This window comes from Siphateles boraxobius, unplaced genomic scaffold (assembly GCF_051911475.1).
Source record: "Siphateles boraxobius isolate OS27281-9 unplaced genomic scaffold, OSU_SipBor_1 308, whole genome shotgun sequence".
NCBI classification, from domain to species: Eukaryota; Metazoa; Chordata; class Actinopteri; order Cypriniformes; family Leuciscidae; genus Siphateles; species Siphateles boraxobius.
The window spans coordinates 184395-205147 of NW_027508929.1; the positions used below are offsets into that span (position 1 = coordinate 184395).

Here is a 20753-nt window from a genome sequence, read left to right on the forward strand (position 1 = left end):
ACTATACGTCATTGCATCAGCAACTACACAGTTACTGTCTGTTAAATAAAGCTACATGTAGCATTTCATCAGTGTTTCTCTGCTCATCCTGGAATGAAGCACAGGCTCTACACTTCAACACAATGGTGACACACAAAACAGACAATACAGAAACACTTTACATCCCAACAGAACATTAAACACTAAAAAATCTCTCAAGATCTCTGCATCCTCACTTATTACTTTTTTCTTTCATACTAACATTCTTATTGAGAATTAACAGAGGTTTAGACGTTGATGTTTTATTGTAAATAATAAAGTTTAATGTCACCATGATGGAGATCAGTGTTCGCTTTAGTTGGGGTCTTGACCCTTTATTTTTTAACACTGATTTTTCTCTGGCTGCTTTAACTGCGTGTCTGTGATACATATTTGTTATTGTAGAAATCCAAAAGAAACTCAGATAAGAAGATCTTGGTCACTTATTAGTGAAAAAGGTCATCATCATAAAAAAAATATGATCAACTCTGAACTACTATATAGAGATTCAAGTGTCGATTATTGATGTCTCTATACTCCTGAAAAATAAACCAGTTCAAAACATTTTTTATTAAATAAATATTTCTCAAATTTCAGATTGTTACGGAGCCCCCCTAGTCCCACTTTGTAAAAAAAAAAATTAGAACTATCTCGTGGCCTTAAGATAGTAACTCGTGGCCTCAAGATATACTAACTCGCGGCCTCAAGATAAGTGTATATAAAAGGAGAATGCACAATGGAGCAGCTTTTCTCCCCAAAGCAGAAAGTGCACGCTAAAGCTGCCACCCGCTTAAGGCACTTCTTGTCAGGCTAATAGCTATGGATAGAGAGCATTTGATAAATTTGAATTTTAATTTAGGGATGCGTTACCAGGATATACTGAACACACTTGCTTTGCAAGGGATTATTGTCAGTAAAAGGCAGTTAAAGGAACACTCCACCGTTTTTTGAAATTGGGGTTATTCACTGTCTCCCCTACATTTAGATAGGTGGGCAAATGCATTTTTGTCTCAGTGCATTTAAATTGTCTTAGTCTGGCAGCGCCACCGAAGTAGCAGGCGAAGCACTGATAAATTTGTAAAATCTGACCATCAGAATGAAGATGCCACAGTCATTCCCGTAAGGTTGTGAAGGAAGTCCCTATTTCAAGAGAAAATAAAACATGATCAGCTCCAAAACATGACATATTCAAATCATTCACTTATTGGTTGGAAAACACTGCTTAAAAACTATTACCTTTATGTCCACGCCAGTTCTCTCTGTCCAAATCCCATTCACCCGACTTTTTGCAAAGTCACTAAGAAACCAAAATCAAAAATGTAGTCTTACTAAATACATAAATTCAAGATACTCACAGACGGTCGAACATGGGTACAAATGAGTACAAATCTTTATCATGCATTAAAAATTTTTTTTTTTAAATGTATTATATATATATATACACACACACAAGGACCAAGGAACATGGCCAGAAACACCAAAAACAGAACATACTGTATACGGTCAGCAGAACAGGACCATTAGGTAACATCTATAGGTCAGGGGAACGTGACCGCCAAATAACATGCATTCCTCAGATGACCTTATAACATTTTGATATCCCTCATGTTGAAACCCTTGTGGTTTGTATGGATATTTGGAGTCCAGTAACAACATTTCTTGTTGTTGTGGTCTCAAGACCTATAGAGAACATGCACTCTTGATGAAAAGTAGATAACTTATAGTGACAATACAACAATGACCTAGCAGACTAACACTCCCAAATTTAGTGAACTCTAACCAAACATTACATTGTTAGAATTCAAAATATAAGATTAACATTTTAATATTATTTCATTGTCTATGGTTAACCAGTCACCAACTGTGTCAAGTATAGATTGAAATCCTTGCCCAGTTGACAAGGGCTGTGGGCAGAGCATTTCAAAATTCCATTTATAAAGCACCAGGAAAGGCAAGGCAAGGCAAGGCAAGTTTATTTATATAGCACATTTCATACACAATGGTAATTCAAAGTGCTTTACATAGAAGAAATTAAAATAATCAAAAGAAATCAGAATAATTAAAACAGTTTAGAATAAAAGATAAAATACAGAAATAATCAAATGAAATCAGAATAATTAAAACATAAAATAAAATACAGTGCAAATGTGGCAGGCAGTACAAGAGAGGGAGGATAGAGAGAGAGTAAGAGAGAGACAAAGAAAAATCGACTACGCCACCCTGGTCGCTAAGCCAGGGAAGTGTCCTATTAAAGACACACAGGTTCGGTGTTTCCCTTACATAAATACTCCGAGACGTGGATATGGAAAAATACAAAAATATATTCTTTATTTAGACAAAAATAAAATACTGACGTGCCAGTCAGTTAGGTTCAATTATAACATCACACAATAAACAGCTCACAGGACTCGTGGTCACCCGAAGCAGGACGAGCTAGTGCCAGACGTCGCTAGTGTCAGCGATGGTAAAAGAGCACCCACACGTGCACTACACGTCACTCAAATCACGTCAACCAAGACCAATCACCTTGGATTGCAGACCACACACTGTGTCTCATCAGGACCCGCCACCTTAATTGGACAACTAGCCCTCCTGCTCCGGGCTCACAGTGCCTGAAACACAAGAAATAAAGAATTACAAAAAAATAAATCAAAGCAAATAAATCAAACAATTATCCTCACCTATGGGTACCCATATACAGGACACAACATGCGAGACATACAATAATATACGTAACTAAAAAGAAAACACTCCGCAATCCACTCAAACCTGCACTCATGAGTGTCAGTGATGGTGAATGGATCGCTACGGGCCAACAGGAACAATCTCCCCAGGCCGGTTACCACTCACAATCCCTCTTTCCCTTGGGACCAGTCGGGGATAATCTCACAGTGAGCAAAGAAAATAAACAGTAATTATAATACAAATAAAACACAAAACAAAACCCAAAACTAAGAAAACAAAACACCAATTACCAAGCAAACTGATAAATCAACAAGCAAACCCCAAAAAAACACAAAAGGTAAATTACACAGAAAAACAAAACAGAATTACACACGCAAGCAAAATAACTCAAACAAAAACATTAATAGGAACAGAACAGCAGCGACGACAAGTCCTAGAGCAGGCAAGTGTAGTCTTCAAGTGCCCTTAAAACGGCAAATCGATCCACCTGCAAAAGCCGGACTATGAGCTAAAATATGCATAGCATTAATTTACTGTTGTACAATTGATCGCACATACCAAACATGCAGAGATCGCGCCACTCGCCCAGTCGACAAGAGATGAAAAAGCCCAATGATACGCTGGAATACACAGACCCCATAATATTAACTATTCGCTCATTAATTAAATACAGCCAAAAGGGCCAAAGAGAGACCTACCAGGAAGTCAAGCAGCAATACACCCCCGATGCTGAATGCAATTCATACCGAAACGGTGGTATCCGGAAACAGCACGTGTTGCCAGGCATGCAACCCTCAGCACAACGTGTGCTTTTCTGCGAACAGCCCAGAACCTGACAAAAGTAACACTCAATCTAATGTTCATTAGGCTCAAGCATAAAAACCAGCCGCCACACTCACCTCAGCCAGAGCACCAGACAGTCGCAACAATAATGACGTGCTAGAACGCGGTCGCACATTCACGCAATCTCTGGTGACAACACCGTCACCTTAATATACCCCTTGGAAGGAATTACCATAATTATTATCAATGAATTGAATGCCGATCACCTGCGTGCATCTAGGGCGGAGTCTCACTCTACAGAGAGGACGTCAACAAACAGCGGCACTTCACTACACAAACAGTCGGACGAACAGTGGCACAGTGCTCATCCAGTAAATGCACAGCTAAACAGAAGTGTTTTGAGTCTGGATTTGAATGTGACTACTGTAGGAGCACATCTGATCTCATCTGATCTGGAAAGTGATATTATCGATTAATGATGTGTTGATATGAAACACAGGCCAATAGCATATTAAACCTATGTTTATCCTCATGGCTTGTAATATACACAATAGGAACTAAGTTTGCATAACTTACACACAGCGGGCAGTGCCCAGGGGTCCACAATGGAATAATCAAGGCATCTTTCATGTGCGAATTCACCTAATTACAAGAGGCAAACAAATTGTACAGTCATGTACTAAAAGGATGATGGTGGTTAAATACTGCTCAACACTTTTTTTGATGTAACTGAAATCCTTACATGTCATCCTTACTTCTACTTTAATTTAGCATACAGACGACATACATAGTTGCTAGAGCAAACAGGACTCAGTGATTTGCCCAAGTGTCACCCTGTTTGCAAAACCCAATAAACCCAATGTGTCCCAATAAAGCAGCAAACTGACATTCACAGTCTGATTTCACGAAAACTGTTTCTTACCGGAAAACTGGAAAGGGGAGATTGATTAATGGGTGGGAGCCAAGTTGGAGGAACATAGAGATCAACGATGAAAACGTCTTTTCCCTGCAGAATGTCAATCATTCCAATAAGATAAACGCCTTGAAATTTATTTTTTTGTCCCCTACAAATTTACAGTAAATATAACATCGAACCTGCAACTGTAGAATCTCTCTGAGGATCCTAAAACATCCATTTCCGACCTATAAATGAAATATATTATTTATACGAATCATTCATATAAGTGTATTTGCTGCAAGTACTCATTGTGTGTTTCCGACCGTGGATTTCATTTCTTTTTTCAGGCCGAGGGTTTGAAAGTCTGGTCTGGTGATGCATGTTACTCCATCTTTCACAATCAGCTCATTCCCGGCTTACTCTGATCCAGGACATAGTTTATCTGAAAGTTTTGAAAGAAAACACTAAAATTATGCATGAAAAAATAATGCAAAACAAAGATTGTGAGACACATATGAAAGGTGTTCGATATAAAGTTCATGTGTACCAACTGCTCCTGAAGAGAATGATGTCCCAGAGTCCAGCATGATCGAGAAGGCTTGAGGTTTACTGGTAGAATCAACTCTTGACAGTGCTCACCACACTGGTTTTCAGGTTCTGTTGCTGAAATTAGATAAATGTTGTTGAAGACATTGTTAACTCATTTGATTGAGTATACATTTATCAGTGTACATTAATACATACTTGATGCATGTCATTGAGTACTCAATTACAATTTAGGAACATAATGAATTTATTTTTTATAAACAAACAGTTTAACCTTGTACATACGTTTTTCAGATAACAAAACATCTGTAAAGAACCCAATTTTGCATATGTGTGGTCTAAAAATACATATGCTTTAATTTATGCTTATACACATACTTAGTCTCCACTTTTTAAGTATCATGTTTGTTTTTGTCTAATGTTGCAGGAACAAAAAGATAATTATTAAAATAATAAATAAAACATTAGCCCGGTTTTTGAATCTGTTTGTTGAGAACCTTTGAACAAAGTCAACAAATTATGATTCATAAAGAAATAGTAACAGGCTTTATATTTGTTTGAAATGTGATAAATTCCAAGATATATTTTGTGTATTGTGTTTCAGTGTGTGATAGGTCACACTCATGAAATGTTTTGGGTGCTACAATGTATTATGTAAACCAGTGAAGATCAATTATTCTGTATGTGTGAACCCTAATGGGCTATGAGTAATACATTGACATGTGAAGTAACAACCGTTTTAAGTTCTGTGATTTTGCCCGGTGATATTTTCCTAATTTGTGTAATCTTTTATTATTTATATGTCAAGTCAAGTCACCTTCATTTATATAGCGCTTTTTACAATACAGATTGTATCAAAGCAGCTTCACAGTGATAACATGAAAATAATATAACAGAGTTTGTTTCTAAAAGAAAATTGCGTCAACGTCCACCTTAAGTAAGGCAGATCAATAATATTATTGAATATTAAATGTCCCCAACTAAGCAAGCCAAAAGCCAAGGCAACAGTGGCAAGGAACCAAAACTCCATCAGGTGACAGAATGGAGAAAAAAACCTTGGGAGAAACCAGACTCAGTCGGAGGGCCAGTTCTCCTCTGGCCAACGAAGGAACAGTGCATGATTTATGATTCGGGCAGCATTACAAGGCAGATTGCATCGGAACATTTAGAATATTTATCCATTTCCATCTTTTGGAAGTCCAAGTAATCACGCCGGTGTTGAGACGAGTTGTTGAGGATCAGTGCCGTCCACCATAGAGGGTCCATATCGCCGGTGTTGAGTCGTCTCTTCACAGGCTTTGTGATTGGCGTATCTGAAGTCTCTGTGAAAGGCTGGATACAAACTGGAGCTGACGAACGCCGTTTTTCTCGGGACTCGCGTCCCGAGATAACAGCAGAAAAGCAAAAAGGGAAAATAATTAGCGTTCATAATGATTTCCATAACACGGGCGTAAATGATAAAAAACATGAAGACAGTGTTTCTTGCGTCCCAGAGTCACCCCCCTCCGTCCCCCACTCAACTCAGCCCTGCTTACTGACCTCTACATCCCTCCTGCTGCTGAGACCCAACCACAATCTCACAATCTCTCCGCAACCCAACCATACGCGCCGACCCGTTTGACTAAGGCTGTCGAGCCCCACTGTCGTTGTTAAAGCAGGTTCAGTGGCAACGGTTCCTTATGGCATACCACCTACCGCAAAACACAATATCTACCCAACCACCCGTCATTCACGCAATATACACAGGAACGTAATGACTGTAAATACTATTCAACCTATACAAATAACCTACAGACTCTTCAAGTTTTATAATATTAAATGCATTTGATCTGATTCAGCAGTGGTATAAAAGGTAAGCATTATGTAAATGCTTGGCTAAAGAGATGCGTCTTTAATCTAGTTTTAAACTGGGACAGCGAGTCAGAGCCTCGAACAATATCAGGAAGGCTATTCCAGAGTTTAGGAGCTAAATGTGAGAACGCCCTTCCTCCTTTAGTGGACTTAGATATCCTAGGAATGACCAGAAGCCTCGAATTTAGTGATCTTAAAGAACGCAATGGATTGTAGGGCGATAGAAGGTCCATTAAATACACAGGAGCTAAACCATTTAGGGCTTTATAGGTCAGTAATAGTACTTTGTAATTGATACGGAACTTGATAGGTAACCAGTGTAGAGATGATAAAATTGGTGTTATATGATCATATTTTCTTGACCTAGTAAGAACTCTAGCAGCTGCATTTTGCACTAACTGTAGCTTGTGTATTGAGGATGCAGGACAGCCAGCTAATATAGCATTACAATAATCTAGTCTCGAGGTCATGAATGCATGAACTAAAAATATGTGCATTTTAAGCTACAAAACCATGAAATCAAACAGTATGTTACAACTAGAATGTAAAAACATGAGATTGCAAGTGACTTACCGGTACATAGAACTGCCTGGCCATAGTCATTGAATTCAGTGTCTGTCACAAATGTCTTTCTGGCTCTTTTGATGAATTCATTGTTAGTCCTTTGTTTGTGGTGGTGTACAATGCTTCTCAAAAGGAATATATTTGTTGCTGGTGCTGCATTATTCAGGAAATAATTGTTTTTCCTCATTTGCGAAAAAAAATTGTTCCACAACTTGGCTATTTATCTTCCCAGCAAGCTCAGGAACCAGAGAAATCTTCCTCAAGATGTCCCTTGTGTCTTTGGTGTTGGACCCATGAAACGTGTTGTACAACACAAAGTGGTCAGCAGATCCAGTAATAGGATGACCATTTTCATCTGGTGTTTCTTTCTTTTCACGGAGCCATGACAGATGGGAAAATATCTTGCCCTCTCTGGCCATGGAGATGTTTTCCGTAGTTGGCTCAAGCAATCTTCCCTCAAAAGGCTGAAAGGGAACAATGTCTGGGGCCCTAGTCACATTTGTATGTGCAACCAAACCTCTCGCAAAATCATAAATACATTTTTTAGGAAGATGTTTCCATGACAGAAGTAAACCTGCATAGTCTCGTGGGCTCTCAGCTCGAATCCGGAATTTTAGGCTGTACACAACACCACAAGGGCACATTATGGCACACCAACCACCTACATGAATACAGGAGAAAAAAAACTGATGAGCAATACAAACCATGTAGACTTGAAATGCATATTTCATATATTTACACTTTCCAAAACACTGACCTGATGCACCCCATATTTTCTGGAAAATCTTGTCGTAGCTGTGCCGTGTTTGCATTTCACTACGCAAGCGTGAAATGAGGTCCAGTTTTGATCCAACTGTGTCAAGACCACATTCCTTGCACAGTTTACGAACAACATCAACCTGATCAAAGTAGGATTAGGAAAATACATTTTGATGTGCACCCAAACAAATTCAATTCAATTCAAATTCAATTCAAATTTATTTGTATAGCGCTTTTCACAATACACATTGTCTCAAAGCAGCTTTACAGAAAATGCATTTCGGAAATGTACATAGAAAAATACAGTTAGTTAATCATGTATTAATTTATGGCATAACATATCGCCGGCTTTGAGTCGTCTCTTCACAGGCGTCGAGTCGTCTCTTCACAGGCGTTGGGGTATCTGAAGTCTCCGTGAGAGGCTGGATACAAACTGGAGCTGACGAACGCTATTTACCTCGGGACTAGCGTCCTGAGATAACAGCAGAAAGGCAGATGGGAAATAATTAGCATAGCTGATATTCATAATGTTAATGCATTCGAACTGATTCAGCAGTAGTATTAAAGGTTAAGCATTAAGTGAATGCTTGGTTAAAGAGATGCGTCTTTAATCTAGTTTTAAACTGGGACAGCGAGTCTGAACCTCGGAAAATATCAGGAAGGCTATTCCAGAGTTTAGGAGCTAAATGTGAGAACGCCCTCCCTCCTTTAGTGGACTTAGATATCCTAGGAATGACCAGAAGCCTCGAATTTAGTGATCTTAAAGAGCGCGATGGATTCTATGGCGATAGAAGGTCCATTAAATACACAGGAGCTAAACCATTTAGGCCTTTATAGGTCAGTAGGAATACTTTGTAATTGATACGTAACTTAATAGGTAACCAGAGATGATAAAATAGGTGTTTGAGGATCATATTTTCTTGATCTAGTAAGAACTCTAGCAGCTGCATTTTGCACTAACTGTAGCTTGTTTATTGAGGATGCAGGACAACCAGCTAATAAAGCATTACGGTAATCTAGTCTCGAGGTCATGAATGCATGAACTAACTTTTCTGCATCAGAAACAGATAGCATGTTACGTAGCTTAGCAATGTTTCTAAGGTGGAAAAAGGCTGTTCTTGCAATATATGAAATATGATTTTCGAAAGTCAAGTTGCGGTCTAGTATAACACCCAGGTCTTTTACTGTAGTGGATAAAGTTGTAACAGTTCGAAATAGACCCAAACGCGAATAGCAGAACGGAGGCGGAGCGCAGGTTTAATACACGAGACATGAAAAACAGGATGGACACGTTTGAGGGAGTGTGGTAACCTGAGCCGTACAGCCGCCGGACTGATGACCTTAGTGATGGCATAAGGTCAAATGAAACGGGGGGCCAGTTTCCGAGCGGGTGCCTGAAGGGGTAAATTCCGTGTGGAAAGCCAAACTCTTTGCCCACAAACATACCTGGGAGCTTTGGAACGGCGACGATTGGCGATACGACAAGTGCGTTCCCTGGTCCGGCACAGAGCTGACCTCACCCTCCGCCAGGTGCGACGACAGCGCTGAATAAAGGCCTGGACCGAGGGGACGGTGACCTCTGGTTCCTGAGAGGGAAACAGAGGTGGCTGGTAGCCCAGACAACAAGAAAACGGGGAAAGGCCAGTGGACGACGAAGGCAGAGAATTATGAGCGTACTCCGCCCATGTCAATTGTTCACACCAGGAGGTGGGGTTATGAGCCGCCAAACAGCGGAGCATCCGACCGAGGTCCTGATTAGCGCGTTCAGCTTGCCCATTACTTTGTGGATGAAACCCTGAAGACAGACTGGCGGTAGCACCAATCTGTTTGCAGAATTCCCTCCAAAAGTTAGAGACAAACTGGGGTCCCCTGTCCGAAACAACATCAGAAGGAAGCCCGTGAATTCTAAAGACATGGTCCACAACCGCCTGCGCAGTCTCTTTAGCCGACGGAAGCTTGGGGAGTGGAACAAAGTGAACCGCTTTCGAAAACCGATCGACGACAGTGAGAATCACCGTATTGCCGCTGGAGGGGGGAAGCCCCGTAACGAAGTCCAGGGCAATATGGGACCAAGGCCGGGAGGGAATAGAGAGAGGGCGAAGCAGACCATCGGGGAGCGAATTACTGGACTTCTGCTGGGCACAGACAGAACATTACGCAACAAATCGGCGTACCTCCCGTTCCATGGCAGGCCACCAGAATCGCTGGCGGACAGCTGCCAAAGTACGACCCACCCCCGGATGAGCGACCAGTTTAGATGAAGGACCCCAACGAAGGACGGCCGGACGAGCGTACTTGGTGACAAATAGCTTCCCCTCAGGACACCCACGGGGAACGACAGTGTGAGAAAGAGCCTTTCGCACCAGCTGTTCCACCCCCCAGGTGACGGACCCAACCACACATCCCTCAGGTAGGATGCGTTAAGCGTCAGGCTTAATGTTCTTTGACCCGGGACGGTAAGAGATAGTGAAATTGAAACGCCAGAAAAAAAGAGCCCAGCGAGCCTGTCTAGAGTGAAGCCTCTTGGCGGAGCGGATATACTCAAGATTACGGTGATCAGTCCAGACTATAAACGGACAGGAGGATCCCTCCAACCAATGGCGCCACTCCTCCAGGGCCAGTCGAATAGCTAGAAGCTCCCGGTTACCCACATCATAATTACATTCGGCAGACGAGAGTCGATGCGAGTAAAATGCGCATGGGTGAACCTTCTGATCAAGAGCAGAGCGCTGCGAGAGAACCGCTCCCACCCCGACGTCAGACGCGTCCACCTCAACGATAAACTGATTCTTAGGATCAGGCGAAATCAGAATGGGAGCGGATGTGAACAAACATTTAAGACGCTCAAAAGCACATTGGGCAGCCTCGGACCAGACAAAACGACACTTTGCGGATGTGAGCGCAGTCAAAGGGGCGGCAACCTGACTGAAATTTCTAATAAAACGGCGATAAAAGTTTGCAAACCCCAAAAACCGCTGAAGCACCGAGCGAGACTCAGGAACAGGCCAGTCAGTGACCGCCTGAACATTGGAGGGGTCCATGCTTATGCCCTCCGCAGACACGACCGAACCAAGGAAAGTAACTGACTGGAGGTGAAACGCGCATTTCTCGGCCTTAACATAGAGGCGATTCTCTAATAACCGCTGTAATACGCGACGCACATGTTGGGTGTGTACCTGGAGAGATGGGGAGAAAATGAGAATATCATCCAGGTACACGAAGACGAAAATGTTGAGCATGTCTCTTAATACATCGTTTACGAGCGCTTGAAAAACGGCTGGGGCGTTTACCAGCCCGAACGGTAAAACACGATATTCAAAGTGCCCCAACGGAGTATTAAACGCCGTCTTCCACTCATCCCCCTCCTTGGTGCGCACTAGGTGGTACGCGTTGCGAAGATCTAACTTCGTGAAAATCTTTGCCCCCTGCAGGATCTCAAAGGCTGATGACATCAATGGTAAAGGATACCGGTTCTTAATGGTGATGTCATTCAGCCCACGATAATCGATGCAGGGGCGCAAAGAGCCGTCTTTCTTTTTCACGAAGAAAAATCCCGCACCGGCAGGGGAAGAGGAAGGGACGATGGTACCCGGCCATAAGTGAAGTATCAAGGTACTTCTCGAGCGCCTCACGTTCAGGAGCGGATAAAGAATACAAACGCCTGCGGGGAGGAGTGGTGCCAGGGAGGAGGTCGATACTACAATCATAAGGGCGATGGGGAGGGAGAGAAGCGGCCCGGGGATCGACTGAACACCGCTCGCAGATCGAGATACTCCTCCGGAACCCCAGATACATCAATAGACTCCTCCTGAAAAACAGACAAAGAAGAAACAGAGGGAACAGCAGAGACAAGACAATTGGTGGGACAAGACAAGCTCCAAGAAACAATAGAACTATCAGACCAGTTAACATGTGGATTGTGCTTAGTTAACCATGGATGTCCTAGGACAATGGGGGCCATAGGGGACTGAAAAACAAAAAAAGTAATCTTTTCTTGGTGGTTGCCAGATGTGGTGAGACTCACCAGGGCAGTAGCCAGGTGAATATTGGAAAGAACGCGACCATCCAGGGCGAGGGCTGTGGGTGTCTCCTTTAATTCATGAAGGGGCAAACCATGTTCAATAGCCCACCTCTCATCAACAAAATTTCCCTCCGCCCCGGAGTCAATAAGAGCAGAGCAGACAACAGAACTGGTACCCCAGCGAAGGATGGCTGAAATCATGGAGCGGGAACTGAAGGATGGGGATAGTGGGGTAGCGCTCGCCAATATTCCCCTAACTACTGGCGAGCTCTCTCTTTTACCGAACATGTGGCAGCAAAGTGACCAGTGCCACCACAGTAAAGGCACAACCTCTCTCGAATACGGCGCTGGCGTTCAGCAGAGGAGAGGTGTATTCTCCCTAGCTGCATATGCTCAGATTCAGGGTGAGGTTCAGGTGACACAGTCTGAGTGAGTGGGGCTCCCCGGAATCCCGTGACGTCAGAACGAGCACGTCGGTGTAGGTCGAAACGGTTGTCTAAACGGATGGCTAATTCAACCAGCTCATCCAGACTGGAGGGAAATTCTCGAGCAAAAATATCGTCCTTAAGCTCATCATTCAAGCCCTCCAGAAAGCGTGCCGTGAGCGCAGCTTCATTCCATTCGCAGGTAGCAGATAAAGTCTTAAATTCAATGGCATAATCAGCTGCGGAGCGTCTTCCTTGACGAAGCGCAGCTAACTGACGAGAGGCCTCGCGCCCGAAGACATCTCCTCTTTGAATGAGTTAAACTGGTCGCAGCAATCAGCTCCAGCCTCCCAGACAGCCGTTCCCCATTCACGGGCTCGACTAGTGAGAAGGGAAACCACATATGCAACCTTGGCGCGGTCGGAGGCATACGTGACAGGTTGAAGAGAGAATATCACTTCACACTGGGTGAGAAATGCACGGCACTCAGTAGGCTCACCAGAGTAGCAGGGAGGATTGTTAATATGAGGCTCAGAGGTGTGTCACGACCCAGAAGAGAACTGGTCTTGACGCAGGTGATGAAGCTGACCAGTAAGATCCGACACCTGGGCAACGAGTGAATCAACGGCGAGCTTGGCGGCGGCTAATTCATCGGAATGTCTACCCAGCAATGCTCCCTGCAGTTCAACGGCTGAGCGGTAGTATCGTAGTATCGTTCGCTGGGTCCGTCATGGTCGGTTTATTCTGTAACAGTTCGAAATAGACCCAAACGCGAAAGCAGGTTAAAGATTTATTGAAAAGAAAGAAGATAAATGCAACATAGGCTGTCTGCCGATCACAGGTAGTCTTGATGAACGCAGAACAGGTAAACGATCTCCAGACAGAAACCAGGCAGGATGATGGATGCAGGAAGGCAGTCAGGGAGAACTCACAGGAATAGGCAAGCGCAGAGTCCACCAGGCAGTTACCGCAGCACAGAGAATCAGACTTGACACAGGATAGCCGGGGCAGAAACTCATCTGACATATGCGTACACACAGGACAGGAAACAGTAGCAATACTCAAGCGTCAGTAACAGACACGAACAAACAATAAACCGACAAGAGGGAAAGAGAACATGAGGTCTAAATAGCCAGAAAATCAGGGCAAGGGGAAACAGGTGTGAGAAGAGCAGGAGAAAACGCTGATTGAGAATGGGTTCAGCTGTGCGAGAGCACACGTAAGAGAGAGAGAGAGAAACAAGCAGAGGAATAAAACTAGACTCCTGACAAAAGTAACAGGACATCCTTCTAAATTAAAGTTGTATTGTAAGGGATTTTGTGGGTAGTTTTTTGGACCAATAAGTAGTACCTCCGTTTTATCTGAATTTAATAGCAGGAAATTACACGTCATCCAGCATTTTATATCATTTAGACACTCTGTCAATTAAGATAAGTAAGTTTTTACATCTGGTCGTGATGAGATATATAATTGAGTGTCATCAGCATAACAGTGGAAATTAATTCCATGTTTTCTTATAATATTACCAAGTGGCAGCATGTATATTGAGAATAGCAGAGGGCCTAACACCGATCCTTGCGGCACTCCATAGTCTACTGACGTTATCTTTGATTTTTCCCCATTTAAACAGAAAAAATTGGTAACGGTCTGATAAGTACGATCTAAACCAGCTTATGCATGTGAAACTAAACAAAAACATATAATAAAAATACATTATACAAAACAAATATACCTTTTGGTTCATGAGCTCCTCCATCAGTCTATCTTCTGTAACATGGTAGACTTGGGACTCTTCAGACACCTTAGCAGTCTTAATCTTTTCAAATTCTGTGTTGAGCACCTCATTGGAGGACCTTGTTTTGTGCCCAATCCAAGGAGCCCAGAAATGGTAGTAGGGCAGTACCTTGAATGGATTCTGATTATTACCTTTGGACACACAAGGTTAGTATAAATAAATATTTCAGTTTTGTTTTTTAAAAAGCTTGTCATTTGAATTGAAAAAAATTAAAATTAGAACTAAATACAAAGAAATATGGGATTGAATCCACAATTACTTGACACAAATCCCCGTCCAATCATCTCCAGGGACACTGCTTTCCAAAACGCCTCAATGTTTACCCTTCCTTTGAAATCCTTCGGTGTCTCTTCAATGTCACTCACTATAACAAACACAATGAAATATTAAAAAAAAGTGCACTGAATGGTTTAGATATTTGTCAAATATGTCATATTTGCAAAAGTTACCAGCCATGGAAAAAACTCCTCTTTCCTGGTAAGCACTGTTCCATCGTCATCTCCAGTGAGTGATGTCTCAGCCTCTTTCCTCGTAAGCGCTGTTCCATCGTCATCTCCAGTGAGTGATGTCTCAGCCTCTTTCCTGGTGAGCGCTGTCAGGGTATATCCTGGTAGTAATGTTTGGAGCTCTTTGCCAGGTGCTATACAATGGCTTTTACTTAAATTATTGAATAACCTATTCTTATGGGGAAAAAATGATTTACAAACACAATGAAAGTGAGCCTGTGCCTTGCAACCAAGGCTGCACTTGTACATGCAATAGCCTGTGGAAACAGACACAAAAAAACATTAACTACCACTGCATGAAAAGTGGGATTTTCGTCCCCGTAAACGGCCGGAAATCTCCATTATTTTCGTCAGTTAACGACAATTTACAGCATGTGAACGTCGCGTTCGTCTGAACCACATATTGACGGAAACGAACCATGACGTATGTGGAGAGCTCGAGGGAGGTGCAAATGGCTACAATTAGCATATGAATAGCAGCACGCGCGCCTTTCCAGAGAATGGCTTGAATTTCCTCTCAGTATTGGTTGAACCACTACATTTAAACAAGAAAAATCACTCGTGATTGGTTGGCAGCTCTGTTACTATTGGTCACCCTGCCTCATTATAAATTTAAACCCCAAAATTATAATAATAATTATATATATAAATTATTTATATACATATATATATATATATATATATATATATATATATATAAATTATTTATATTTAATTATAATTATTTATATATAAATAAATATATTCATATCATATGCTATCATGTTGTATATATATATTGTTATACTATGGACAACATTATTATTATTACCATCAAGGACGAATGAATTTGAGGAAAATAAATTGCCAGGGACATGCTGTTTATTCAAAGAAAAAGCTTTATTTTTACAAACACACAAACTATACAAACATATGAGATCTGCCCACACAACAAATTGGAAGCTCACAAGAAGCCCAAAATCCTACAGCACCATGAAGTGTCTGTTTCAGCTTCGGAGCTGTAGGTAATTCTTTCCGAATTTGGTCCATTTTGCCGACGTCTGTGGTGCGTTGCCCTGTATTTTAGCATCGCCTCTGATCTAAACTGCAGTGTGGCACAGAGTTCTGTGAGCTCCTGGCAGCGAAAAGATGGAGGTCGCACATTCCATCCAGACACCCCGCCAACGATGCCGTCTTCCACATCCGACATTAGGTCTATGGAAGCGCGTTTTGAGGAACCCATCCTTGACCCTCTAGCAGAACTACGGCCCATCGTAAAGCAGTTTATAGTTGTTAATGTTGTGTCAAAAGGTTCTGCATTCAAACATGTTATTGCGCAAGTTTCCTGGCTTCATCCCCAGCCGGACAGATATTTTTATGGAAAGCCAATAGAAGTTTGGAGCTTGCAGGGAACAGACACGTCATACCCAGCATCATTTCTGCCTGTTGAGCGCATTGCTGGGAGATGTGTGGTTAACACATCCACTGTGCATTTAAGCAAGACCAAAGAAAAGGTCACTGTAGTCATGCCACTATGCACAGTGGTTGAGCTCTAGGAGACTGTGATGTTGTTTGCGTGGAATGCACATTTTACCTTTGTGGCAAAGCCTGAATAAAATTAATTGTTGAAATAAATTGTTTTGTGTATCTTTTTTACACAATATTGGCCATTGCTAATGACATGCAGTAATTAATCTAGCATACTTTCATTAAATATATACATTTAAAATGTAGGCAAGGCAAGTTAATTTATATAGCACATTTCATACACAATGGTAATTCAAAGTGCTTTACATAGAAGAAATTAAAATAATCAAAAGAAATCAGAATAATTAAAACAATTTAGAATAATAAAATAAAATACAGTAAATAATTAAAACAGTTTAGAATACAATACAGTAACAGTCGGACGAACAGTGGCACAGTGCTCATCCAGTAAATGCACAGCTAAACAGAAGTGTTTTGAGTCTGGATTTGAATGTGACTACTGTAGGAGCACATCTGATCTCTTCTGGAAGCTGTTCCAGCATAGTAGCTAAAGCAGACTCGCCAAGCTTAGAGTGAAGCCTCTGTGTTTCAAGCTGATGTGATCCTAATGATCTGAGTGATCTGTTGGGTTTATATGCAGTGAGCATATCTGCAATGTATTGAGGTCCTGGGCCATTTAGTGATTTATACACCAGTAATAATACTTTAAAATCAATCCTAAATGTAAGAGTCTATAATTATGCTATACTGAGCCTGATCTATTTCTACCAGAGATTTTCTTAGGCCACGTCCACACGAAGCCGGTGCGTTCCCTATCCGATTATTTTTTTTCCTCGTTCTAAAAAAAAACTCCGTAAACACGGCGTCGTCTCAAGAAATATCTGCGTCCACACGAAACCACTGAAACCGACTGAAAACGGTGCAGTATATATGCCAGACCAGTATGGGGCGCTGTAATTGTGCCACAGAGATACACTATACACGGAGAAGAAGACTTTGAGCATGCGCCGACACGTGATGTGATGACATCATCGTTTCACCAAATATACGGATTGGCTGTACACACGAAACCGCAAGGGTGTCGTTTTCAGATTTATCCACTTTGGGACCCGATTTCAAAAAATAGCGGTTTCACTCTCCCAAAATGCCGTATCCGTGTGGACGAAACGCCAATACGATAAAAAATGTATATGTATACAGCGAAACGCGTCTTCGTGTGGACGGGCCCTTAGAATTAAGTTATACCTTTTAGAAAAATGTCACCTGGGGTAAAACTCCCCCTGCTACCCTCATTTGCATTTGTATAGCTCACAGCATTTTCATTTACATGTTAAAGCCTCCCCTAGAATTAGGAGGAGGGGGGTCATGGGGGGACAACTGCCAAGCAAGGCCCACGTCAATTTCCGACAATTCACGGCAGTTTTGGGTGTTGCCTGCAAATTGCCATGTGCAGTCGTAAACCTGAACTTCCACGACAATCTACAGTGACACTTACTGACGAAAATCCCACTTTTCATGCAGTGTACAGATTCAAACATTATACAAATGGTGTGTCATATTGAGAAAATTTACCCCACCTTTGTATTTTACAGATCTCGCAAGGTGAGCCTTTAAATGAATGATTACACGGTATCGGTCTGTGGGTTTAACATTTTTTGAATTGCACAGCGGGCAGTGATACCGGCTGCAGCACTCTGTGCATTTCTGTATTGGTGGTAGCTCCGTCCCTTTACACACACTAATGTGATTTGCCTAAAAGAAGAGGGAAGTATTAATAGATTGTTTACGTAATAAGTATAGTGACACATATGAAATACCAGTAGTACCTTATAATTCATAAGAGTTTACAAAAATCCAATAACTTTCCCAAAAAAAAGAAGGAATTGAACAATGTAGGTGAAAAGTTGTGTGTGGTAGATGGACTGTAAAAAATAGTGAGGTAAGAAAAACCAAAAAAAACTTATATAAATGTTAACATTCTCCTATACAAAATATGTAAAATGGTAAATGGACTGCATTTAGGCTATATAGCGCTTTCAACAGACCCATGGCCACCAAAGCGCTTTAAACATCATCATAAACATATTAAACATCAGGCATTTACACGGGCATAGGGAAAAGTACTACTTCAACAAAAAACAAAAAAACATAGCTAGCTAACAAACTCTCGTGTGCATAGACAACCTAGCATTTTAGACTATTCTCTGCCAAGACTGTTCTATGAGATCTCGTTAACTGGGTACAATCTTCACACATCCAAGTGAAAAAAACGCATTTACAATATTAAATCATACCACTCAAAGAACGATTTAATTGGAAAATCTATTGTAGCAACCTAGCTCTAGAATTGAGGCACACCAGAGTTCACTAATACCTTTAAAAAACACGACACAGTACCTTGAAAACAAGACGATTCTTTTTAACTAGCTAGTTTGTGCATTTGAATTCCGACATGACCTATAAATCATCGACAGTTTATTATTTTTTTCTTACCGCTGACATCTGCATGGCGCGTCAAATTTGAAAAGTGAATGACGATATGGAAATTACGTCATTTTGAAAAGTGAATGACGATATGGAAACTACGTCAAATTTGAAAAGTGAATGACGATATGGAAATTACGTCAATTTGAAAAGTGAAAGACGATACGGAAATGACGTCTGCTGTCCATCCACTGGTGTCCAGCCACTGGTGTCTAGCAAGAAGTGAGTCTGCGGGGCTACAGCTAGATGCCTCTCATGTAGCCTGCAAGACAGTCAAATGGATAGTGGATACTAGACAATAGACAAAGTGATGTGATGGTTGGGGCAGCGAGAGACTCATGCTGAAAAGTCCATTTCTCCCCTACCCTTCTGTGTGACATTGAGTTGCTGGTTTGCCCTGGGGACAAAGGACCTCCTCAATGTTGAACATGACAGAAGCCTTCTACTGCAAATGATCCTCGGTTTGTTAAATGATTAACTCCAGCTCCATGCCAAACACAGAGCCAGCTTTCCTTCCCAGCCTGTCCCAGCGGCCCTCTTCTTAATGCCTCCTCCCCCGCACACCACAGCATAAACAAGGACTCTGGCCATGTTTAATCTTGCTCAGAGTCACTACTGGTATGGTATTCTTCAGAATCACTATCAAAGTTAATTTCTGTTTCAGTCAGGACTTGAACATAACAGTTCTTTGCATGCTTTGCCAGGCTGTTGCTTGCTTGTTCTTCATCGTCAAGCTCCGTAGACCTTGGATACCATCTTGAAGCAGGCCCCACGTCTCACCTTACATGTTAAAACATGTTGAGCCTTTATTAATTAGAAACTTTCAGAAATATTGTAATGTATGCCAAGTATAACCAATACATACCTGATGTCATCATGATTAGAAAGCTGGGATGACATCTGCTTCAGGGTGTCTGCACGGGTGCAAAGAAACTTCCAATGCTTGTTCATCTCTGCAATAAGAATCCTCTTCTCCTCCTCAAGTCTCCTTACTGCCATCACTATGTCGAACGCCTTCCTCTTTGTCCTTAGATCTACAGAGTCTGGATTACATTGATGAAACATAAGTCGGCTGTATTTAAGATCAGTATTTAAAGATTTTCTGGGGTTACAATCGAGGCATGACAGATTTTGTGCCACTATGTGACTATTTCACATAGTCAACACAATTGTGTACATACCACCGTGTGTAAGCTGCCATGCCCAAATAATCTGGTCAGATAGAATGGTGTCCAAGGTCAGTTTTTCTGCATTAGGAACCAAGGTGTTATACATTTCCACTACAGAATTTACATTTATTTTTCCTCCCTGATCTTTCGCCGGATCCGGGCACGTCCTATGCATCCGTCACTATCTTTATAAAGACGCTGGGACCTCCTCTTAACACTTGCCACCAGCTCCTCAATTCGGCTGGCAACAGCAGCAACATCAGCATCATTTGGGGATGTTGTTGCTGAGAGGAAGAAATGAAGAGATAAGAAATATGATTCTTGATTCCATGAAAAAATATTATTTCTGGTGTATGAGCAAAATAAAGCCTCAACAATCTTTTCATATTTCTCTGTAACTGAGGCTACACTTGTAGCTAAGGTTCAGTATAGTTAGGTTAGTTAGGTTCTTTATTGTCCACATCTTTTCCACACGTCATCAGCAATCAGAGTATGTGCTCTTTGACTACGATTACAATGAGCCTCTTTGGAATTGCAGCCAAGCTTAGTCAGAAGTGATACATCAAGCACCATATCAAACAGTATAAAACATTATATTCTACCTTCTGGCCACTCATTATATCAATGATCCAGCTCTCCAGTTGATTGTCTGTGATGTCCATTTCCGTTTTCACGGCCTCCAGGTTATGCAACTGGCATTGCAGGGCTATTGTGGCCTTCAAACACAAATGACAATGAGGCTACAACTTTGACTATTGTTGATATGGATTGTAAAGTACCTT

General features: G+C 41.7%; 1 long non-coding RNA gene across 1 annotated transcript; it reads right to left on the minus strand.

Moving 5' to 3' along the window:
- Positions 1 to 2159: 2159 nt before the first annotated feature.
- Positions 2160 to 3809, minus strand: LOC143759140 (uncharacterized). Its single transcript, XR_013212179.1, has 3 exons — positions 3402 to 3809; positions 3262 to 3323; positions 2160 to 3190 (listed from the first exon to the last, which is right to left on the minus strand). It is a non-coding gene; the product is annotated as an uncharacterized LOC143759140 (long non-coding RNA).
- Between the last annotated feature and the right edge of the window lie 16944 nt (positions 3810 to 20753).